The 19238-nt window shown below is 42.5% G+C and overlaps 1 long non-coding RNA gene across 3 annotated transcripts in view; it reads right to left on the reverse strand.

The window, feature by feature from the left end:
- LOC148049255 (uncharacterized) overlaps nucleotides 1–12367 on the reverse strand; it is a 302843-nt gene extending 290476 nt beyond the window's left edge. For 2 of the 3 annotated variants that reach the window (XR_015695686.1, XR_015695684.1), the window contains exons 1-2: nucleotides 12228–12367; nucleotides 6150–6390 (exon numbers count right to left, since the gene is read on the reverse strand). This is a non-coding gene — a long non-coding RNA (uncharacterized LOC148049255). Of the gene's footprint in view, nucleotides 1–6149; nucleotides 6391–11978 lie in introns of all 3 variants that reach the window. The other variant, XR_015695685.1, reaches the window with a different exon arrangement.
- Between the last annotated feature and the right edge of the window lie 6871 nt (nucleotides 12368–19238).

A 19238-nucleotide genomic window follows, 5' to 3' on the forward strand; every position in this document is an offset into this window, starting at 1 on the left:
ATTCTCCAGCCAGCGACCAACCAAATGCATGTTATGGCTTAGACCAATGTGTGAGCTGAATCAAAGTGAGAGAAACATGTGAGAACCATGAACAAGGAGCATCATATCTTGTCCTTGAATAGCCTAGGATGGGTTGCCACTGAGATTATTCATTTGTTTGATTTACCAGCCTTGGCTAAGGTCAATGATGGATGAGAAAAGTAATTACTCTGGGCATCAAAGGAAGCAATAAAGGCAAGTGTCAGCAGCAAACAGGAATATTGCTGTTAAATGGATAGATAGTCTAAGCATGATACATGCTGCTGCTTTCATTTGCACGAGCTGGCTAAGGTATTCCCCCTTGCCTTCATCATCATTAAATGACATGTATGCATAGGCATTGTGCGGGAATCAGCAAGATATATAAATGACCTGATCTCCCCAAAACAAAGAATAGCTTTCTTCAGAGCCAGATTTAACATTCTTCCTTCAGCACTCCTCCAGGGCAGGTATAAGAGAACACCTATAGCAGAACGCCTTTGTATATGTGGTAAAGGAGAAGTGGAAGATAATTCACATGTTCTATTACACTGCGAGCTATACAGAGCTTGTAGGTCTGCACATATTCTCCCCTTATTAGAGAGATTGCCAGGGAGGGCAGACCATTTTTATCTAGGCTTCCTCCTCCAGGACACTAACCCGGTTACCACGTATGCAGTGGCAAAGTTCTGTGCTGCTGCAATGTCCATAAGAAAAAAAATGGGCTACGGAAGTATAGTACCATCTTGTACCAATTATCTGGACATACCTTTAACAATCTTTGGACCATTATGTTATTATCCACTTTCAATGTCAATACTTTTTAATTATATTTTAATGTTAGTATTTTTTAATATAGTGTAAAAATTAATGTGTATTGCTGGTCTTTGACCATAATAAAGATTTTAATTACATGTATGCATAGAGTAATTCAGCTTATCCTAAAAGACTCTAGGATCCAAACAAATGAGAATCAGCCTCAGTTATCTCCAAATAAAAACTAACAGATGTGTGTGTTTGTGTTTGTGTTTGTGTGTGTGTGTGTGTGTGTGTGTGAGAGAGAGAGAGAGAGAGAGAGAGAGAGAGAGAGAGAGATTCCATTTAGTTTCTGTTTCCATGAAACAAAATAAATATATTCAGCTTCATTACAATATCAGCTAAATGGATAATAACATTTTTTTAAAAAAAATCAAAAGCAGGAAGAAGAAAGCTATCTTGTCATGCTTCGTAACTTGGGTCACATGCTGGTTAATTGCAATAGCAAAAAATAATTTGTCAACCATCTCTGTTAACAGAAACTGTTTCTGGAATACAAAATGTTCAGACAGAGATGCAAACCATAATGAATGTGTATGAAAAGTGTTATGATGTATTTGGCTCTCTGAACTCCCAAATCATTTTTATGAATCTCTTGAGCAAGCTGACCTTAAATATTGGCAGAGAGATATGCTGGTATGTACAAGATGCCTTTGTACATATTTTTTTAAATATTCCAGCTACATACATGCCGCTACACACATATGCTGTTAAAAACTACTGTATTTTGTTAATACTCTAGCTGCACACGTGTCCTTGTACACCATTAAAAACATTTTTTAACCTTGCAATTTGTACTCTTCCTACCAAAAAAATGCAGAACCCTTGTGTGTAACACAATTTGCATTGTTGGTTGTAGAGTCTTTGAAACCATTGCATCAAAGTAGCTGTCACCAATAATATGATCAATTTAATTATCTATCTGGTGATGTCCAGGTATATAAGCATTTAATTTTTTAAAGGATGTTTTAGTGACGAAGAAACTATTTATAAGTTGCTCTGCTGTTTTTTTTCTATTTCCTAGCTCATCCAACTACCGTATTTTTGGAGTATAAGATGCATTTTCCCCACTTAAAAGAGGGTGAAATTTTGGGTGTGTCTTATACACCAGATGTAGCTTTGCCCAATCGCCGCCCCACACCCTTTGGCATGTCTCCCAGAAATTTGCCTCCTTGCAACAAACAGCAAACAGATTGTTTCAGTTTCAGCACAGCCTGATTAGCACAAGTGTAGTTGGATCGGCCTCCCAACCATCAGCTGTTTCAGGCTGCAGGGATTGCCATTGCCTATTGCTGCCTCTGAGCGCCCCATTTTTGGCCTCCTCATCCCATTTTTAGCCTTTACACACCACATTTTCTGCCCATTCTGATCTCTGCCGCCTAAAACGGATGAAAAATGGAACACATGTAGACCAAAAATGGGCGTGTAGAGGTTGAAAATGGGATGCGGGCAGGAAATGGGGGCTCAGAGGCACCAATAAGCTATGGCAATCCCTGCAGCCTGAAACAGCTGATGGTCAGGAGGCTGATCCAACCGACAATCAGCTGCTTGTGCTAATCAGGTTGTGCTGAAACTGAAACGAGCTGTTTGCTGCAAGGAGGCAAACTCCTGAGAGGCAGAGGCAATATTTTTTTCTTGTTTTCCTCCCCAAAAGTTAGTTGTGTCTTATACTTCGGAGCGTCTTATACTCCCAAAAATATGGTATGTTTTTCTCCTTACTATATTCCAACTTCGGCAAGGCAGTCTCCAATCCGAATTGCAGCAAATCCTACTTGCATGTTCTGTGAATTATAGATTGAACTTGAACATATAACCCATCCATCTTTTCTATTTTTGCATCAGTAGTTGGGGGCACAAACACTTGGATATCCATCACATTAAAGGTTATCTGTGAAGTCTGATATTATTCAACCATTGACACCATTGTGCCCAGTATTTGCTATATTCTTCCTATAAAAGTGTAATGACATACAACCTTGAGAAACAAGAGAAAGAGATGCTGCCTAGGGAACAATCAGATAAAAGGGATCAGGCCCAAATTTGAATGATGGGCAGAGAAAGAGACTGAGAAAAGATCTGCCCGAACTTACCAGGTGTTAAAAAAAGAGATTTATACTTTTAGACTTGCAAGATGCTATGAATGTAGCCTTACAATAAAATAGAATTAATTCGTCTTGCTGCCATTTGCCATCTTGGAAGGCTGACAAAAAGCAATAGAGTTTCTTTTTAGGAAGGAAGAAAAAAGAAATCAAAGAAAAAGCTAAAAGTGCAACAAAAGGGGGGGAGGAAAATAGAAAAAAAAAGATATAAAGAAGTGACTTTCAGTCTTCTATACAGCAGATTTAAGTAGAGTGATAAATTTACTTCTTTAAGTAAATTACAAGTTTAATTGCTTGTCCAAGGATTTGAGCTCCATACAGAGGTGGGTTCCTACCAGTTCGTACCTATTCGGTAGAACCGGTTCGTCAAATCTACCGAACCGGTTAGAAGAGGTTCCACCAGTGGACCCGGAAAGCAGGCCACACCTACAGAAGAGGTTCCAAACTTTTTTGAAACCCACCACTGGTCCTTGGATATGATTATTCTACACTATCATGCTCATATTTATAAAACTCAGTGCCTCTGTGAAAGGTAAGGATGACTACTGCGTTTGTGGTGCAATCAGAACATTGCGTGTGTTGAAGTTGTTTTAACGCAAACCAAAGATGCCTTTCAAAAAACAAGTTTACATCATATTCTTATGCATGCCAGTGCTGTGTGTGAGGTAATTTAAGGTGGTTCTGACAAGTGTCGTTGGCATCTTCATATCCGGTCACATGGGCGGCAAGCCACTCCCATCCGGTCACATGGGTGGCAAGCCACTCCCACAAAGGAGGCCACACCCACAGAGTAGGTTTGAACAATTTTTGAAACCCACCACTGGCTCCATGGCATCCAAACATGCAGGATGTAGAATCCTTCCACAGTGAGCCCTTTTGTAGGAGCTGAAATGCTTCTGCAGGCAGCTCTTTGAGCCAGCTCCCTGAGACAAGACAGAGCTGAAATCCAAGAGCAGAGAGGCAACTCAATAAGATAAAAGGTTTGGAGTGCCTCAGAGTTGGGGGAAACCATGGGAGCCTCTATTGGGAGGCCCAAAAGTTTAAAAGTTAATTTTCCTAAAAAGCTACCCATGTCCATGGGGGGAAATAGAAGATCATGTTCATGTACGGTTAGTTATTATACAATTATTGTTAGTAATAATTTAAGAAATATTACAGTGGTAAAGAATAAAGCACCAATGATATAGACCTATCATTTTATTTAAAAGTTTAGAAAACAAGTGACTATTCCTTTATGGGGGGGAAAAAGGAGAGTCGTACTCAGGACTTTTCTTAAGAAAAGTGTAAAGGACTGCCCTACATCTTTTATAGCCTTCAAGAAATCTTGTGGGAGAACATATGCATATCAAAAGCAACTGTTTTCCTACTGTGCCCCAATTACATACTGAGTATGTATACAAACTGGCAGACAAAAATCAATGCACAAACCAGAACTTAGATTTAAGACATAACTCGAATACTTTTTTCATGAGTGCTAAACCTTTCATTATCGATGTGTTATTAATATTCATATCAGCAACATATCTGGATTGATCGTCCAATGTAAGATGCGAATCAAACATGAAAGATCCACTGAAAGCAGTATGATTTAGTATATCAACCCAAGCATGACTTGCCTAATTCCAATTCATAATTACCCTGGAGAATGAACCAAACCATCGCACTACTATTGCAACAACAAAAAGAATCAGGAGGAAATGTATTTGCTTATATATTTCAAACCCTTAGGGAAGGGTTCTCCATGCAAATAAACCATCCCTGAGATTGTTCAACTTGTGTGAGATGGGTAGCCATATAAATTTAATTAAATAAATTCAACATTGTTATTATAAAATAATAACCCAACTTGAGTCTATCAGGACCTCAGCAATCAATAATTCATAAGCCAAATAGAAATAACTACAGGTAATCCTCACTTAGCAAGCTGTTCAGAGACCCTCAAAATTACCATGTTTTTAAAGTAATGATAATCACAATCATTTCTTGAAGTTATGTCTGTTGCAGCGCCCTCGTGGTCACATGCTCAAAATTTGGGCGCTTGGGAGGTCACCCATATTTACACCTGCACTGTGCAATTCAACTACCTTACCTATCTCTTCCTATCTCTTCTGTTTTGCCCACTCTACAGTCTGCTATAGGAAAATGACCAAGCTGAGCCCAAAGGAGGAGTCAAACCCATCATAAGTCACATCCTTTCATACCCGCAAGAGATCTAAGTCCAGCCCCTTTGAATTCCTTTCAATTCTTAAGCCCCGGACATTTCTCTTTAACGGTCACTTGGCCAGATTCTCTTTGAGAGCTTAAGCTTGCAATAAATCTTTATTCAGTTGAACTGCCTGAATCTCCTGATTTCCGGAGTGCTTGACATCTGCCACTGCTGCCTACCTCTCCTATCTACAGCTGGCCTTCATCATCATCTTCCTTCACAAGGAGTTTGCAAGGCCTTGGGTGTTTGTAGAGTTGTGCAGGCATTGCAAAGGGAGAGAATCTGGCTCAGCTGACGCACCTCGCCAGCAGTGGAAGGAGGAGCAGGACAAATATAAGCTGCGGGTGGCTGAATGCATTGTTTTTAAATCAGTCTGGACAACTGACATACTTTTCTTTAGAGAGCCGAGGTGGCCCAGTGGTTAGGGTGCAGTACTGCAGGCCACTTCAGCTGACTGTTATCTGCAGTTCAGCGGTTCTAATCTCACCGGCTCAAGGTTGACTCAGGCTTCCATCCTTCCGAGGTGGGTGAAATGAGGACCCAGACTGTGGGGGCGATATGCTGACTCTGTAAACCGCTTAGAGAGGGCTGAAAGCCCTATGAAGTGGTATATAAGTTTAACTGCTATTGCTATTTTCTCATCTTGCTTTATTTGTATAAATGAATAAACTATATAAATTACATCATTATGCAAATCTCAGAAACCAACATAACGTAGAGTCTTCTAATTACCTAAAAATGAAAGTAAGTGACAATTGAGCATTAGTGGGCAGCCTTTCCTCTCAACTGGCTCATACCATCAAAAATTTACTGTGCATTATGTTTTAGGGTGATATATGAAGTCAGCCACAACATTAATATTTATGAGCAGTACCTGACAAATGTGTCAGATTTATGTCAGAGAAATGTATTAATTATGCAAAATAATTAAAGGAAAACAAATTAATTATTCACTATGGTTCAGAAATCTTTGAACACAATTATTTTCAATTATCAGAAAGCACATTTACCTTAGAAGTGCTGGAACAATATTCCATAATCCGAGCCAAATACCGGAATTTTCACAAGCATGAATGTCCAGAAATCCAAATTTATAAATCCAAGTACTGGTGTCTTCTTTTCTTTGTTCTGTATTCCATTCCACCATTTGAATATTAATAAAATGAAGTATCCAACCCGCTGAACTTGATAAGGGATTTAAATATAGCATCTTGGTAGATGTTCTGTTTCACTGACATTCACTTTTCTTATCTATTCAGTAAAAATAAAACGTTGCAAGGTTACATACTAGCACATGTTAACATTCGTACTATAAAAATAACACCAACTGTAATTGTAAACAAATTTACTAAGGATTTATTACATTGCATGTCAGTTATACTGAAAAATACTTACTCAATTTTTAGCTATACTGAATATGCTTACTCAGGAATATGTGTGCTGCAGATATAATTTACAGGTAGTCCTCATTTAGCAACTATAGTTGGGACCAGCAACTAAATCATTAAGCAAAACCATTTCTGGGTTTACACTTTACTGCCAATTACCTCCATTAGACCGATTAGATCCCACAGATTAGGCCTCCTCCGAGTTCCATCCGCCGGCCAGTGTCGACTGGCGACTACCCGGAGGAGAGCCTTCTCTGTGGCTGCTCCGACCCTCTGGAACGAACTCCCCGTGGAGATTCGAACCCTCACCACCCTCCAGGCCTTCCGCAAAGCCCTTAAAACCTGGCTGTTCCGACAGGCCTGGGGCTAAAGAACTGTTGCCCCCGCCTCGAATGGGTATGACTGTTGTGTTTTAATTATGCATTGTTTTTTATGTCGCTTAAATTCTTGTTTGTATTCCCCTTCCCTGGTTGAGTTGTGAGCCGCCCTGAGTCCCCTTCGGGGGAAAAGGGCGGCATATAAATAAAATCAACATCAACAACATCAACATCAGCTTCCCTTTGCTTTAGGTAAAGGTAAAAAATTCCCCTCGCACATGTGCTAGTCGTTCCTGACTCTCGGGGGCGGTGCCCATCTCCATTTCGAAGCCGAAGAACCAGCACTGACTGAAGACGTCACCATGGTCATGTGGCCAGCATTTCTAAACACCGAAGGCGCACAGAGCACTGTTACCTTCCCAACAAAGGTGGTCCCTATTTTTCTGCTTGCATTTTTACATGTTTTCAAACTGCTAGGTTGGCAGAAGCAGGGACAAGTAACGGGAGCTCACTCCATTACGCGTCGCTAGGGATTTGAACCACTGAACTGCTGACCAGTGGCTAAGATGTAGTGGCTCTGCATCTTAGCCACTGAGCCACAGCACTGAGCCACTGCAGGTCTGGAAAGCAAATAACCTTTGCTTTACATATCTACAAAGGCTATAAATGCAGAATTGATCATAGTTACTTTTTCATCACCATCTTCATTGTGACGGCCACTAAATAAGGCAGCCAGCAAGCAAGGACTACCTGCTTATCTAAAGATGTAACTAGAGAGCATAGTCAGTGCAAATTCACTCAGAATTAAGCCCTGTCAATGACATTTGCTGTCAATGACAGCAAAAGTGTGCCAGATTGCAGACGACCATTCTCGATCAAAACCGCTGAATAATGGACTATTAAGCATCACAAACTGGGAGTTGTTTTCTTAAGTCATATATTATACTTTGGAGCTCTCTTTCTGAAATAGATTTTTACTTGGTAAAATATTGAAGCAAACCCTTGTTTCAATCTGTTTAGGAAATTCACCTAAATTATGATAATTGGACTATCATTAAAATAGTTTAAACTAAATACTTAAGTGCGTGGCACGACAAAACCGCGGTCCACTAAAGCGCGCCCGATTAAAGCGCGTACCTGACGTCATCAGCAGCGTGACAAATACGACCGCGGAGAAAAAAGGGCGCTTTAAAAAGCGCTTTTAAAGCAAGCCGATTCACGTAAAGGTAAGGGTTAGGTTTAGGGTTAGGTTAGGGTTAGGGTTAGGTTTAGGTTTAGGGTTATGTTAAGCGTTAGGGTTAGGTTAAGGGTTACCGTTAGGTTTAGCGTTAGGTTAAGGGTTAGGTTAAGGGTTAGGTTTAGGGTTAGGTTAAGGGTTAGGTTTAGGGTTAGGTTTGGGGGGGGTTAGGGTAAGGTTTTCGCGTTAATTTTAACTTTACCGCTCACAGCGTGATGTTTTCGTCGCGCTGTGATGACGTCAGGTACGCGCTTTCGTCGAGCGCGCTTTAGTCTACCGCGGTTTTGTGGTGGAACCACTTAAGTGAAGTCCCAGCCTTAGATCCTCCAAATTCATTTAATGTCAACTCTTAAGATACTCTTTGTGGCTGTTGAGACTTTAAGGAGCTGCACTCTCAACAAACATGAAATGGTCCAAGATTGGAGAAGGTAGATTGCTTCCAACTTTCTTAAGAGTTACATTTTAATTGCAAATGACCAAAAGGTTGTTTATAAGGCATTACTAATATACATTTGTAATACAGTTAAAACTGATTAGCTAAACCAGTGTTTCCCAACCTTGGCAACTTAAAGATGTCCGGACTTCAACTCCCAGAATTCCCCAGCCAGCATCAAGTTGCCAAGGTTGGGAAACACTGAGCTAAACCATAGCTATACCCTCATTTAGTGACCGTAATTGGGATAAGCAGTTTGGTTGTTAAGTGAAACAGCCACTGTGAAACCAGTATTGCCAACAAATAAAATGAGTACATGAGTGAATCTTTCCAATTTTAACATTAATCATTAATGCAAGCTTTAATTTGGATAAAGTGCATACACTTTATTTTATAAAATGTTGATCTTTTGCAAAGTACACAATTACACTGATTGGGTTCACATATCATATCAATAACAAACCGAGAGCCAGTTTGGTCTAGTAGTTAAGATACTAGACTAGAAAGCGAGAAACCATGAGTTCAAGTCCTGCTTTAGACCCAAAAGCTCGCTGGGTGATGTTGGGCCAGTAGTTGTTGTTAGGAAAACAGGGGGAGGGAAGATGTGTTGGATATGTTTTGGATATGTTGGATATGCTGCTTTGAGTTATTTGTAAAAATAATAAAGGCAGGATACAAGTAAATAAAATCATGCCAATCCATTTCCATGATTTGAATCTTTAAAAGGGAGAGCATGCAAAATTATATATTGGCCAAGTTCACAGCAGTTTCTAAAGACTCCAAATCACAGAAGCAGCCATCTAAATTCCTAGACTTGACTCTTCTGTTCTCAGAGAAAAGCTCTTGATGTCAACACACTGTATATTAACTGAAAGGTAATAAAAGAGAATCTGAAAAATTCCCGAAGAGAAAGACATTATCAAGATAGACAGATTGAAGTACTGAAACACAGACACACAGACACAGACACAGACACAGACACACACACACACACACACACACACACACACACACACACACTATTTCAGGGATGAGATGAAATACCAGCATGAGATGGCAAATAAGAAATGAGGTGTTTCTTCTTGCACCAACATCATTGAAGCGTTCTGCTAAAATTTGCACATATTCACCATTAGTTTTCAGTTGAAAAAAATACTCAAAAGTTCTCAACCTTCCCAATGCCGCGACCCTTTAATACAGTTCCTCATGTTGTGGTGACCCCCAACCATAAAATTGGTGTCTCAGTTCCTAAGACCATTCAAAATATGTGTTTTCCGATGATCTTAGGCGACCCCTGTGAAAGGGTCATTCGACCCCCAAAAGGGTCCTGACCCACAGGTTGAGAACCACTGATATAATGCAATGCATCCCAGACTTGGGTGAATGACCCAAAATGAATAAAAATGAGTTTTCTGGGGTAACAACACATGAACCCAGTACTCAACCACAACAATTACATTTAATGAGTCTTAAAGTTGTTTTACCTACTGTACATTGGATAGAAAGGCATGCTGATAAGCAGCTTTGAGTAATGAAGGAAAAAGTTTCAGAAGCACTGCTATAAAGTAATTTAATGGATTAATAGTGACTCTTAATACAGGAACTTCATTAAATCCAAATGGCAAATTTGGTAAAATAATATTGCAAACAAAATTTTATGGACACGCAAACACAGTGGCATCCAAAGTTTAAACCAAAAGATTACTGTATATTTCTAAATTAGATAATGACTCTAACAAAGCCTGACCATACAACACAACCACAATGCCAATAGTTTGGCTGAACGATCTTACAAGCCAGGATCCATTAGCAGTTAGAAATTTATAAAATTCCACAAATATCAATTCTAGAAAGTCTGCTCCTCCATTACCACAATACATTAGAGCACATATGTTCACAACAATTGATTTGGTCTGTTTTAGTGTTTTGTATGGATGCTTCACTGTAGCTTATAAACCATGATTTATGGTTTGTCTTGCTTCAGTCCAGTTCATTATGACTTACTTGGTAAACTAGAAAAGCACAACTGCAACATTCAAAACTAGTCTGTTGCATTTATATTGCAAACTGAAACTTTACAATATCTCCTCAAAACTTTTTAAAGATAGTCTGTGAAATGAAACTTCACTTTAACAATCTACCCCAATCCAAAGCCTTTGTGGTGGTGGGGGGGGAGTGTTAACTCCTTGTGTGACCTTGTAAAATTGTTTGTAGGACTTGTAATTCAAAAAATGCCCCAGGGCAGGGAAGATTTCATTGGAAAACTTGAGTCCACTTCAGAAAAAATAGGGAAAGATGGTGTATGGTGCTGGCACAGCACAAAAAGAAAACAGTAAAAACTATTGGACCTGATTAAAAACTACTGAGAACTCACAAAAAATTATACAATGTTGAAAACTCACAACATTCCACAGTCTGCGTAAGACAAAAAAAGTTACAGAATAGATACAGTAAATGAAATAAAGTACAGGAAACAAACAGGAACAATGGGACGGAGAAATGAGATTTGGGGGGGGGGAGCATAGGATAAAGTTAAACAAAAGGAGGAGCAGAGGACAAGAAATGGAAAATAAGTAAAAGTCCCAAAACAGAAGGGGAAGATGCTTAAGATCTGAAATAAATACTATTTTTAGAACTACACCGGGAATCTGCCTGAAAATCTCTGTCTTAACGAAGGCCTTTGTGGGCTTATAAAATGGTCCAAGCCCAAGCATCCTTCTTTTCCAAAACAAAGAGTTATCTTGTGGTTCCATTCTTGTACAAATCTTGCTTCCGTAGGAAAAAAGCCACCTGCATTCCACCTAAACAGATTCACCCTGGACCACTTCTTCCAAATCCACTTTCCCTTCAATTAAGCATTTTTTTAAAAAAAAAATATTATTTACCAGCCCCACCGACTCACAAGAATCCTTCTTTCACTCTACATTTAGAGAAGCCGCATCTCAGCAGGCAAATACTTTCTTCCGCCTCATACCCAAACTGCCTTACATAAGCAGACCCAACTTGACCACAATGGACCACAAAATCAACCCATAAGACTTGGGGGGGAGCTGATCATCAGACCCAAGTGGATTTTATGGGGGGGGGCTGAGCTACTACCCCTTCCAGAAAATCAGAGTACCTTTCCACATCAAAACTTTTCCCTCGTTACAAAGGAAGAAGAGAGAAACTTACATCCATAGCTCACCTTCCTTCTCTCTAGGTTGCTGGGTGAGAAAATAAAAACCCAAGATCCTTGAAGTAATTGTTTGGGAAAGTTTGCAAGACTTTGGGAAAAGTTGAAGAAGCGAAAGGAATGCCCTCTTGAAAGACCAGATAAAGCCGATGGGGAGATGAAGAGTTCACCCGAGTTTTCTCTTTTGTTCAAGGCTCCCCGATCAAGACAAAGAACTCGCGCAGCAGGTTTCTCCCCTTTTTCCCTCCCTTCCCTCTTCCCCCAACCCTTGGGTCCAACAGCAACTCACCAACTTCAGCCGCCCCTACTTCTTCGAAGCGTCTGGATCCCGAGACAAGCGATACAGAAATATATATAAATATATATAACTATGTATACACACAGAGAGAGAGGCAGGCGCAAGCTGTTGGGTTTCTCGCCCCATCCCTGGCTTCCAGTTCAAAACTTCCCTCTAAGTGAGCCTCCCAGAAAAACAATCTTAATGGAGGCGGAGGAGGCAAGGAGAATCCCCTCCGATCGTTATTTCCGGCAAATGCACCTCTTTGTTTGGATCCCCTTGACAGGCGCGGAGAACGATTCCCCCCCCTCGCAATCCGGGCGGTTGGGCGCGGGATCCTCTTACCGTTCCCAAGGACGAAAAGCGGGGCTTTCGGGGAAACCGGGATGGGAGTTGTTGGGGAGTGGAAGGGCTACTCCAGCGCCGCGCTGGGAGGAGGGAGGGAGGGAGGGAGAGGTGGGGGGGGGGACGGGAAGCAAGTTTTGGGTGAAGCCTCTTTCCTTTCACTTTTGGAAGCGCATCCAGGCGAGGAGAACAAAAGCGTCACCGCGGACGGGACTCGGCGCGCAGCTTTTCCCCCCGGCTTCTCCCATCGCTACCTGTTGCGCAGGCAAAAGAAGCAGGGAGGGGTGGAAGCGAGAGCATCCAGCGCACAACAAAGCGCCAGCCTTCTCACCTGTCCTCCTCCTCCTCCTCCTCCTCCTCAGGAGCAACAAAAGCCACTTGACTCGCTCGCCAATACCGACCGCTATACATTTGGGGGAAGGAAAGGAAAGAAGCGGCCGGCAAAGGCGCACCGGCGTCTTCAAGAGCCGCGCACAAGCAACAAGTCGCAGCCCCCCAACCGCTTCACCAAAAGCTGCGAAGCACCCCCGGGAGTCTCCCAAGCCCTCACTCCTCTCCAAAGTAAACCGTTTTCTACCGAGAGGATCGCAAATAGCGGCGGAGCGAGGAAGAAGCGCCCACCCACCCCCCCTTCGCCCCCGCCGCCGCCCCAGATTCTGCCGCTCTAAAAGAAAACCAGGGGAGGAGGGAATAGCAATAGCAATAGCAGTTCGACTTATATACCGCTTCCTAGGGCTTTCAGCCCTCTCTAAGCGGTTTACAGAGTCAGCCTATTGCCCCCCAACAACAATCCGGGTCCTCGTTTTACCCACCTCGGAAGGATGGAAGGCTGAGTCAACCTCAGGGCGGTTGACTGTTGATCTTTAAATGATGGACGGAATCAAGTGTCTACTTGCGCGCGCCCCCCCCTCCAGACAGTGGCGCGGGTCTAAAGCATCTCCCGCTTGTCTCTCCCCCCCCCCCCCATCACCGCGTGTAACTTTCTCGGGCAAAATGTACTCATGTCTCGAAGGGAACAGCGCACTGGGAAAGGAGGCGTGAAAGTCCCTGAAAATGGCCCGCGTAAAGTGTCCTCATCACCCTCGTTAAAATAAACTCTACGCTCATCCACGTGCGTTAAAAAATGGAAAGGGACGAGCGCTATACAGAGACTATACAGAGTTGTATAAGGTCTATGCAAGTCTATGCGCTCGCCAAATGCTCGCATGCACTTTGGTGGAATAATACAGTGTTTCTCAACCTTGGCAACTTGAAGATGTCTGGACTTCAACTCCCAGAATTCCCCAGCCAGCGAATGCTGGCTGGGGAATTCTGGGAGTTGAAGTCCGGACATCTTTAAGTTGTCAAGGTTGAGAAACACTGGAATAATACGAAGGGGGTCTCTTGAACCTATTGCAACCAGGCTAAAGCTAAAACTCTTTCTCCGCACGTGCTGGCGACCGACAGCCTGCTTCGCCCACCCTATTGGACCCCCTAGAAGAGAGCGGGAAAACCTGGATGACGTCACCTTTGCACTCCCGTCTTGGCTCTTCTGAGCTGGAATTTCCCAACAGCGCTTAGTTTGAAATTCCTAATCTATGCTACTTTACTGTAACTCATGCCTTTCAATATAGTAGGGCTGCTCTGTACCAGTGCAGAAGATTTAAGGGACTGGCCTTAAGGATGCAAAGCAAAATTAGGCAACTTTTGGAGGTCTCCAACCTTCTGAGATAAAATGGGAACTCACAAATGGTTCCAAATGAGTGGCTGAAGACCATTTAATGTGACCTCAAGACTGGATTATTGTAATGCGCTCTACATGGGGCTGCCCTTGAAGAGTGTTCAAAGACTCCAGTTAGTCCAGAATGCAGCCGCGCGAGTGATTGTGAGTGCACCAAGGTACACCCACATTACACCTATCCTCCGCGAACTGCACTGGCTACCCATTAGTCTCCAAATCTGCTTCAAGGTGCTGGTCACTACCTATAAAGCCCTACATGGCATCAGACCTGGGTACCTGAGAGCCTCCTGCCGATTACCTCTCTCAGACCAATTAGATCTCACAGGTTAGGTCTCCTCCAGATTCCATCTGCCAGCCAATGTCGGCTGGCGACTCCCCGGGGGAGAGCCTTCTCTGTTGCAGCTCCGGCCCTCTGGAACGAGCTCCCTGTCAAGATCCAGACCCTTACTACCCTCCCGGCCTTCCGCAAAGCCACCAAGTCCTGGCTGTTCCAGCAGGCCGGGGGGGGGGGGGGGGGAGGTCTGAGAAACATCTACCTCCACGGAAATTGTGAATGTTGGCTTTGTTTTTAATATGTTGTCTTTGTCTAGTTTTCCCCTTTCCCTGTCTTTTGTGAGCCGCCCGGAGTTCTCCGGCAGTGGGCGGCATACAAGACAAATAAATAAATAAATAAACATTTAATGAAAGGTGATCTAATCCATTAGGACGCTGCCTATCATTCATGGGAAATTGTGTGGGTCAAAGGCAGTGCTGCAACTTAAATGCGATCCTGGAGGTTCCTGCTTCACTTTACAGCATGATAGCATCCTTCTAATGTTATTAGAAGACATTTTAAGGAAAAGTGGGTGAGTGGTAGATTATGGAACCTCAAAGGGGTTTTTCAAAGACATGTATGTCAGCAGGCACCACATATTTCTCTGACCTGTTTCTGGTGACACATTTCTTGAGCGAATGATGTTCACTCTTGAGAAGACATCATGTGAAGACTTGTAAGTGAATTGGATTAAAGGGAGGGAGAGGTGTGCAGAGTCAACTTCACTCTCTCTTCCCAGATTCCATCTTGCTCCAATAGCAGGACACGAGTCGAGACAGTTGGAGATGGGCTGGGCGCAGTGGTTGACCAGGGTGACTTTTCTTGAGTAAAGAGGGCTTGGAAGACCCATTGCAAGTCCACACAGAAGAATTTGCTCAGTATATGCCAGAAATGCTTGAATTCACTCACAATTGGACACTGGTCTTAGTGTAGTTCCAGGGAGATGCCTTGTACAGTTTTCTAGGAACAGACCCTACCAGTTCGCACCTATTCGGTAGAACTGGTTCGTCAAATCTACAGAACTGGTTAGAAGAGGTTCCACCAGTGGACCCGGAAAGCAGGCCAGACCTACAGAAGAGCTTCCAAAAATTTTTTAACCCACCACTAGTCCTTGGATATGATTATTCTACACTATCATGCTCATATTTATAAAACTCAGTGCCTCTGTGAAAGGTAAGGATGACTACTGCGTTTGTGGTGCAATCAGAACATTGCGTGTGTTGAAGTTGTTTTAACGCAAACCAAAGATGCCTTTTAAAAAACAAGTTTACATCATATTCTTATGCATGCCAGGGCTGTGTGTGAGGTAATTTAAGGTGGTTCTGACAAGTGTCGTCAGCATCTTCATATCTGGTCACATGGGTGGCAAGCCACTCCCACCTGGTCACATGGATGGCAAGCCACTCCCACAAAGGAGGCCACACCCACAGAGTAGGTTCGAACAATTTTTGAAACCCACCACTGAATAGTTCGAACCTGTTTGGCCTAATGAAGTGGGACACAGTCCTTGGGGCTGTGAGCTCAGTAACCTATTCTTTAGATCCGAAATCTTCAAACTGGGCAACTTTAAGACTTGTGTCCCAAAGGTGCTTTTTCAAGAGGCATCTGGACTTTCTGATTTTTCTCTTCAAAGACATTTCGCTTCTCATCCAAGAAGCTTCTTTACCTCTTTAAGACTTGTGGACTTCAACTCCCAGAATTCTTCAACTAGCCCAGCTGGCTAAGGAATTCTGGGAGTTGAAGTTCGCAAGTCTTAAAGTTGCCAAGTTTAGAGAGCCCTGCTTTAGATCCATGCCCCTCCTTATTAAAGCAAGCTATGGAGATGGTGTGTTAGTGTGCTCTGGTGATGATGAATTATTTTTGAGTGAGTGAGTTGTTCCTTTACCTCTTAAGATGTCACACACTCTTTAAGATGTCATCACTGGATCTCATGATACTGCATAATTTTCATCCAGTATCCAACTTTCCCTATTTCTGGATTGTAGGATCTACTCATGGTTACTCATGCCCTCGTCACCTCTTGGTTATACTACTACAATGTTATCTACGTGTGGTTGTTCTTGAATTGTATTCTGGAAATTTGAGAAAGTGCAAAATACAGCAAAGCAGGCAAATTATCTACCATTGTTTTCCTGGTGGAACCGCTCTGCCATGCAAACTGCATCAGTTGCCAGTTTGTTTCCAGGTCCAATGTTTTTGAACTTTAAAGCCCTATATGGCATGGGACTGATGTATTTGGGGGGCTGCCTCTCCCCAGTTACATTTTCCCATCCCTTTAGATCTGGTACATAAAATATACTGCAGGTTCCAACATTTGGGAAGTTATATAGGAAGAGCCGAGGTGGCGCAGTGGTTAGGGTGCAGTACTGCAGGCCACTTCAGCTGACTGTTATCTGCAGTTCAGCGGTTCTAATCTCACCGGCTCAAGGTTGACTCAGCCTTCAATCCTTCCGAGATGGGTGAAATGAGGACCCAGACTGTGGGGGTGATATGCTGACTCTGTAAACCGCTTAGAGAGGGCTGAAAGCCCTATGAAGCGGTATATAAGTCTAACTGCTATTGCTATTGCTATATTTGGTGGGCCCTATATAGAGGATTTCCTGGACTGTGGTGTCTGTATTGTAGAATATCCTCCCCCCTATTATTATGTGTGCATTATCCAAGGGGGATGGGTGGTTAAGAAATATGAAATATAAATTGTTGGGTTTTTTAAAAAAATGTTATATGCCTTGCAGAGCCACTTGCTTTGTTATGTGGGTAGCTATATAAATTTGAAATATGGAAAAATAAATATGCATGGATTTGCACTAAACATCATTTGCAAGGAAGGACAAAGTGACATAATGTGTATCATGACATCCTTGCACAAATAAGGCAAATTGTTTCTATCATTTTACAAGGATGTCATGATGCAATTTTTTTAAAATTCCTGATAACAATCTAGTACATTAGGAAGAAGAATTTCTGGTTTAGGCAATGTATTTCCTACTCCAAAAGAAGAGAATATAGCTCAGGGCTGAACTATGGAGTTCTTGGTGCTCTCTAAGCTTGGTTGTTTGCTTGTAGACATTTCATTACACAACCAGGTACCAGCAGTTCCTAGAACAGAGACAAAAGGACTAGAACGTATCATCTCCAGCAGCCAATACTCAGATAAGAAGAGATAAACACCAGACAAACAACCAGGCAGAAAATAACATTCTAATCATGGAAGCACCAAGGAGGAAGTTGTCCTACCACCAAAATTGGCAGGGCAAACTACTATTTATAACAATCATCAAACCCCACTGATGATGTAACCTAGTTGGATAATAACAAATCTTCAAGTAAACAGCCAAGTTCCGAGAGCACTAAGAACTCAACATTTCCTACTTCTAGAAGTAGGTTTGGGCATGTGTCTTGTGTTCTCCCATCTCCTGCAATTACCCTAGGCTGAGCATTTTACCAGTTTATGGCATCATTCCACTTTATTGATCTCATAGATTTCAAAAAAAATCCATAGGGCCCCCTGCACACTGTGATTAAGAAGTTTTTAGAAACCTGGCTTTCTCCCCAGCCCCAGCCTTTGGGTAGATGATGAACCTCTGATTTTTTTTTCTGCTTGCTCTTCTGTTTGTTTGCTGTTCTGAATGTTTATTCTTTTCTTTGTTGTTGTTATTCTGACATTTTTTTAATGTTGTATGCCTTCCAGAGTGCTTATAGAATTGGGCTGATTTCTTGACAAATTGATAAGAAGCAGTTCTGGTTTGTATATTACATGGGTTCACCGACAAATGCGCGCTCGACAAAAGCACGCCAACAAAACCGCGGTGAGAAAACCGTGAGGTCGAATTCACGCCGACGAATGAGCGCAGAAGCGCGCCGACAACAGCGCGCTGACAAAAACTCGCCTTCAACAAACAAGTAATAACAACCTAATAACCCTAATCCTAACCCTAAACCTAACCCTGAACCTAACCCTTACCTTAACTTAAAATCACGCTTTTGTGGGCACAGTTTTGTCCGCGCGTTGTTGTGGGTGCGTTTATGACGTCGCGGTTTTCTCGCCGTGGTTTTGTCGGCACGCTTTTGTCGTGCGCACATTTGTCGGGTCACGTATTACATGACCATGGCATATTACTTCTTGAAGAAGTACTAAGCAAGCTACAAATCCTTGGAAGAAATAGCTGGAGAGATGAGTGCCTTCAAAGTTATTTGGGCCATTTGAGTATTTCTGTAGAAAGTTCAAAAGATCTGGAGGGCTTCTTAGCCTCCTAACTGATGTGAGTTTCACCTACTTCCTTATAGGTAAACTAGGATCTGAATAGAGGTTTAGAAATGCTGAACTGCTTGCAAATAGGGGCATGTGGGACTGAAGAGAGACAAGGGGAAGTTATTTCCATCTGCAATGCCTCAATTGAAGTAATACCTATTCCACTATTTAGCTAATTTAGTGCCTGCTCTTTTCCAAGATATCTGATATAAATAGTGAAAATATCCGTATGTATTGTAAACCCGCAAGTATTGTAGTACAGGGGTCTCCAACTCCAGGTTGTGGCCGTCTACCAGGCCATGGCCTGTTCAGAACCAGGCCACAGGAGAAATAGGCAAGTGTGCATATGTGAAGCTCCACTTGCATGCGCGGAGGACACTTGCACTCAAGCGTGAATCTCCATTCACGGAAGTGCAGCTTCGTGTGTGAGCACAAGTGCCTGCCACTTGCACGAGTAGAGTTTTGCACGTGAGTGCAAGCACCTTCTGCTCCCGCACAAAACTCTTATTTGCATGAGTGGGAGGCACATGCATGCACTGCTCGAACAAATGGAGCTGTGCGCTTACACATGTGCATGCCAATCACATGTCGTCCCCCCCCATGCTGGGCCGGGCTACCAAGCTAGAAAGGTTGGGGACTACT

The sequence above is a fragment of the Thamnophis sirtalis genome, unplaced genomic scaffold (assembly GCF_051295495.1).
Source record: "Thamnophis sirtalis isolate CommonGarterSnake01/CBP01778 unplaced genomic scaffold, rThaSir2_p1.2 scaffold_2, whole genome shotgun sequence".
Lineage (NCBI taxonomy): Eukaryota > Metazoa > Chordata > Lepidosauria > Squamata > Natricidae > Thamnophis > Thamnophis sirtalis.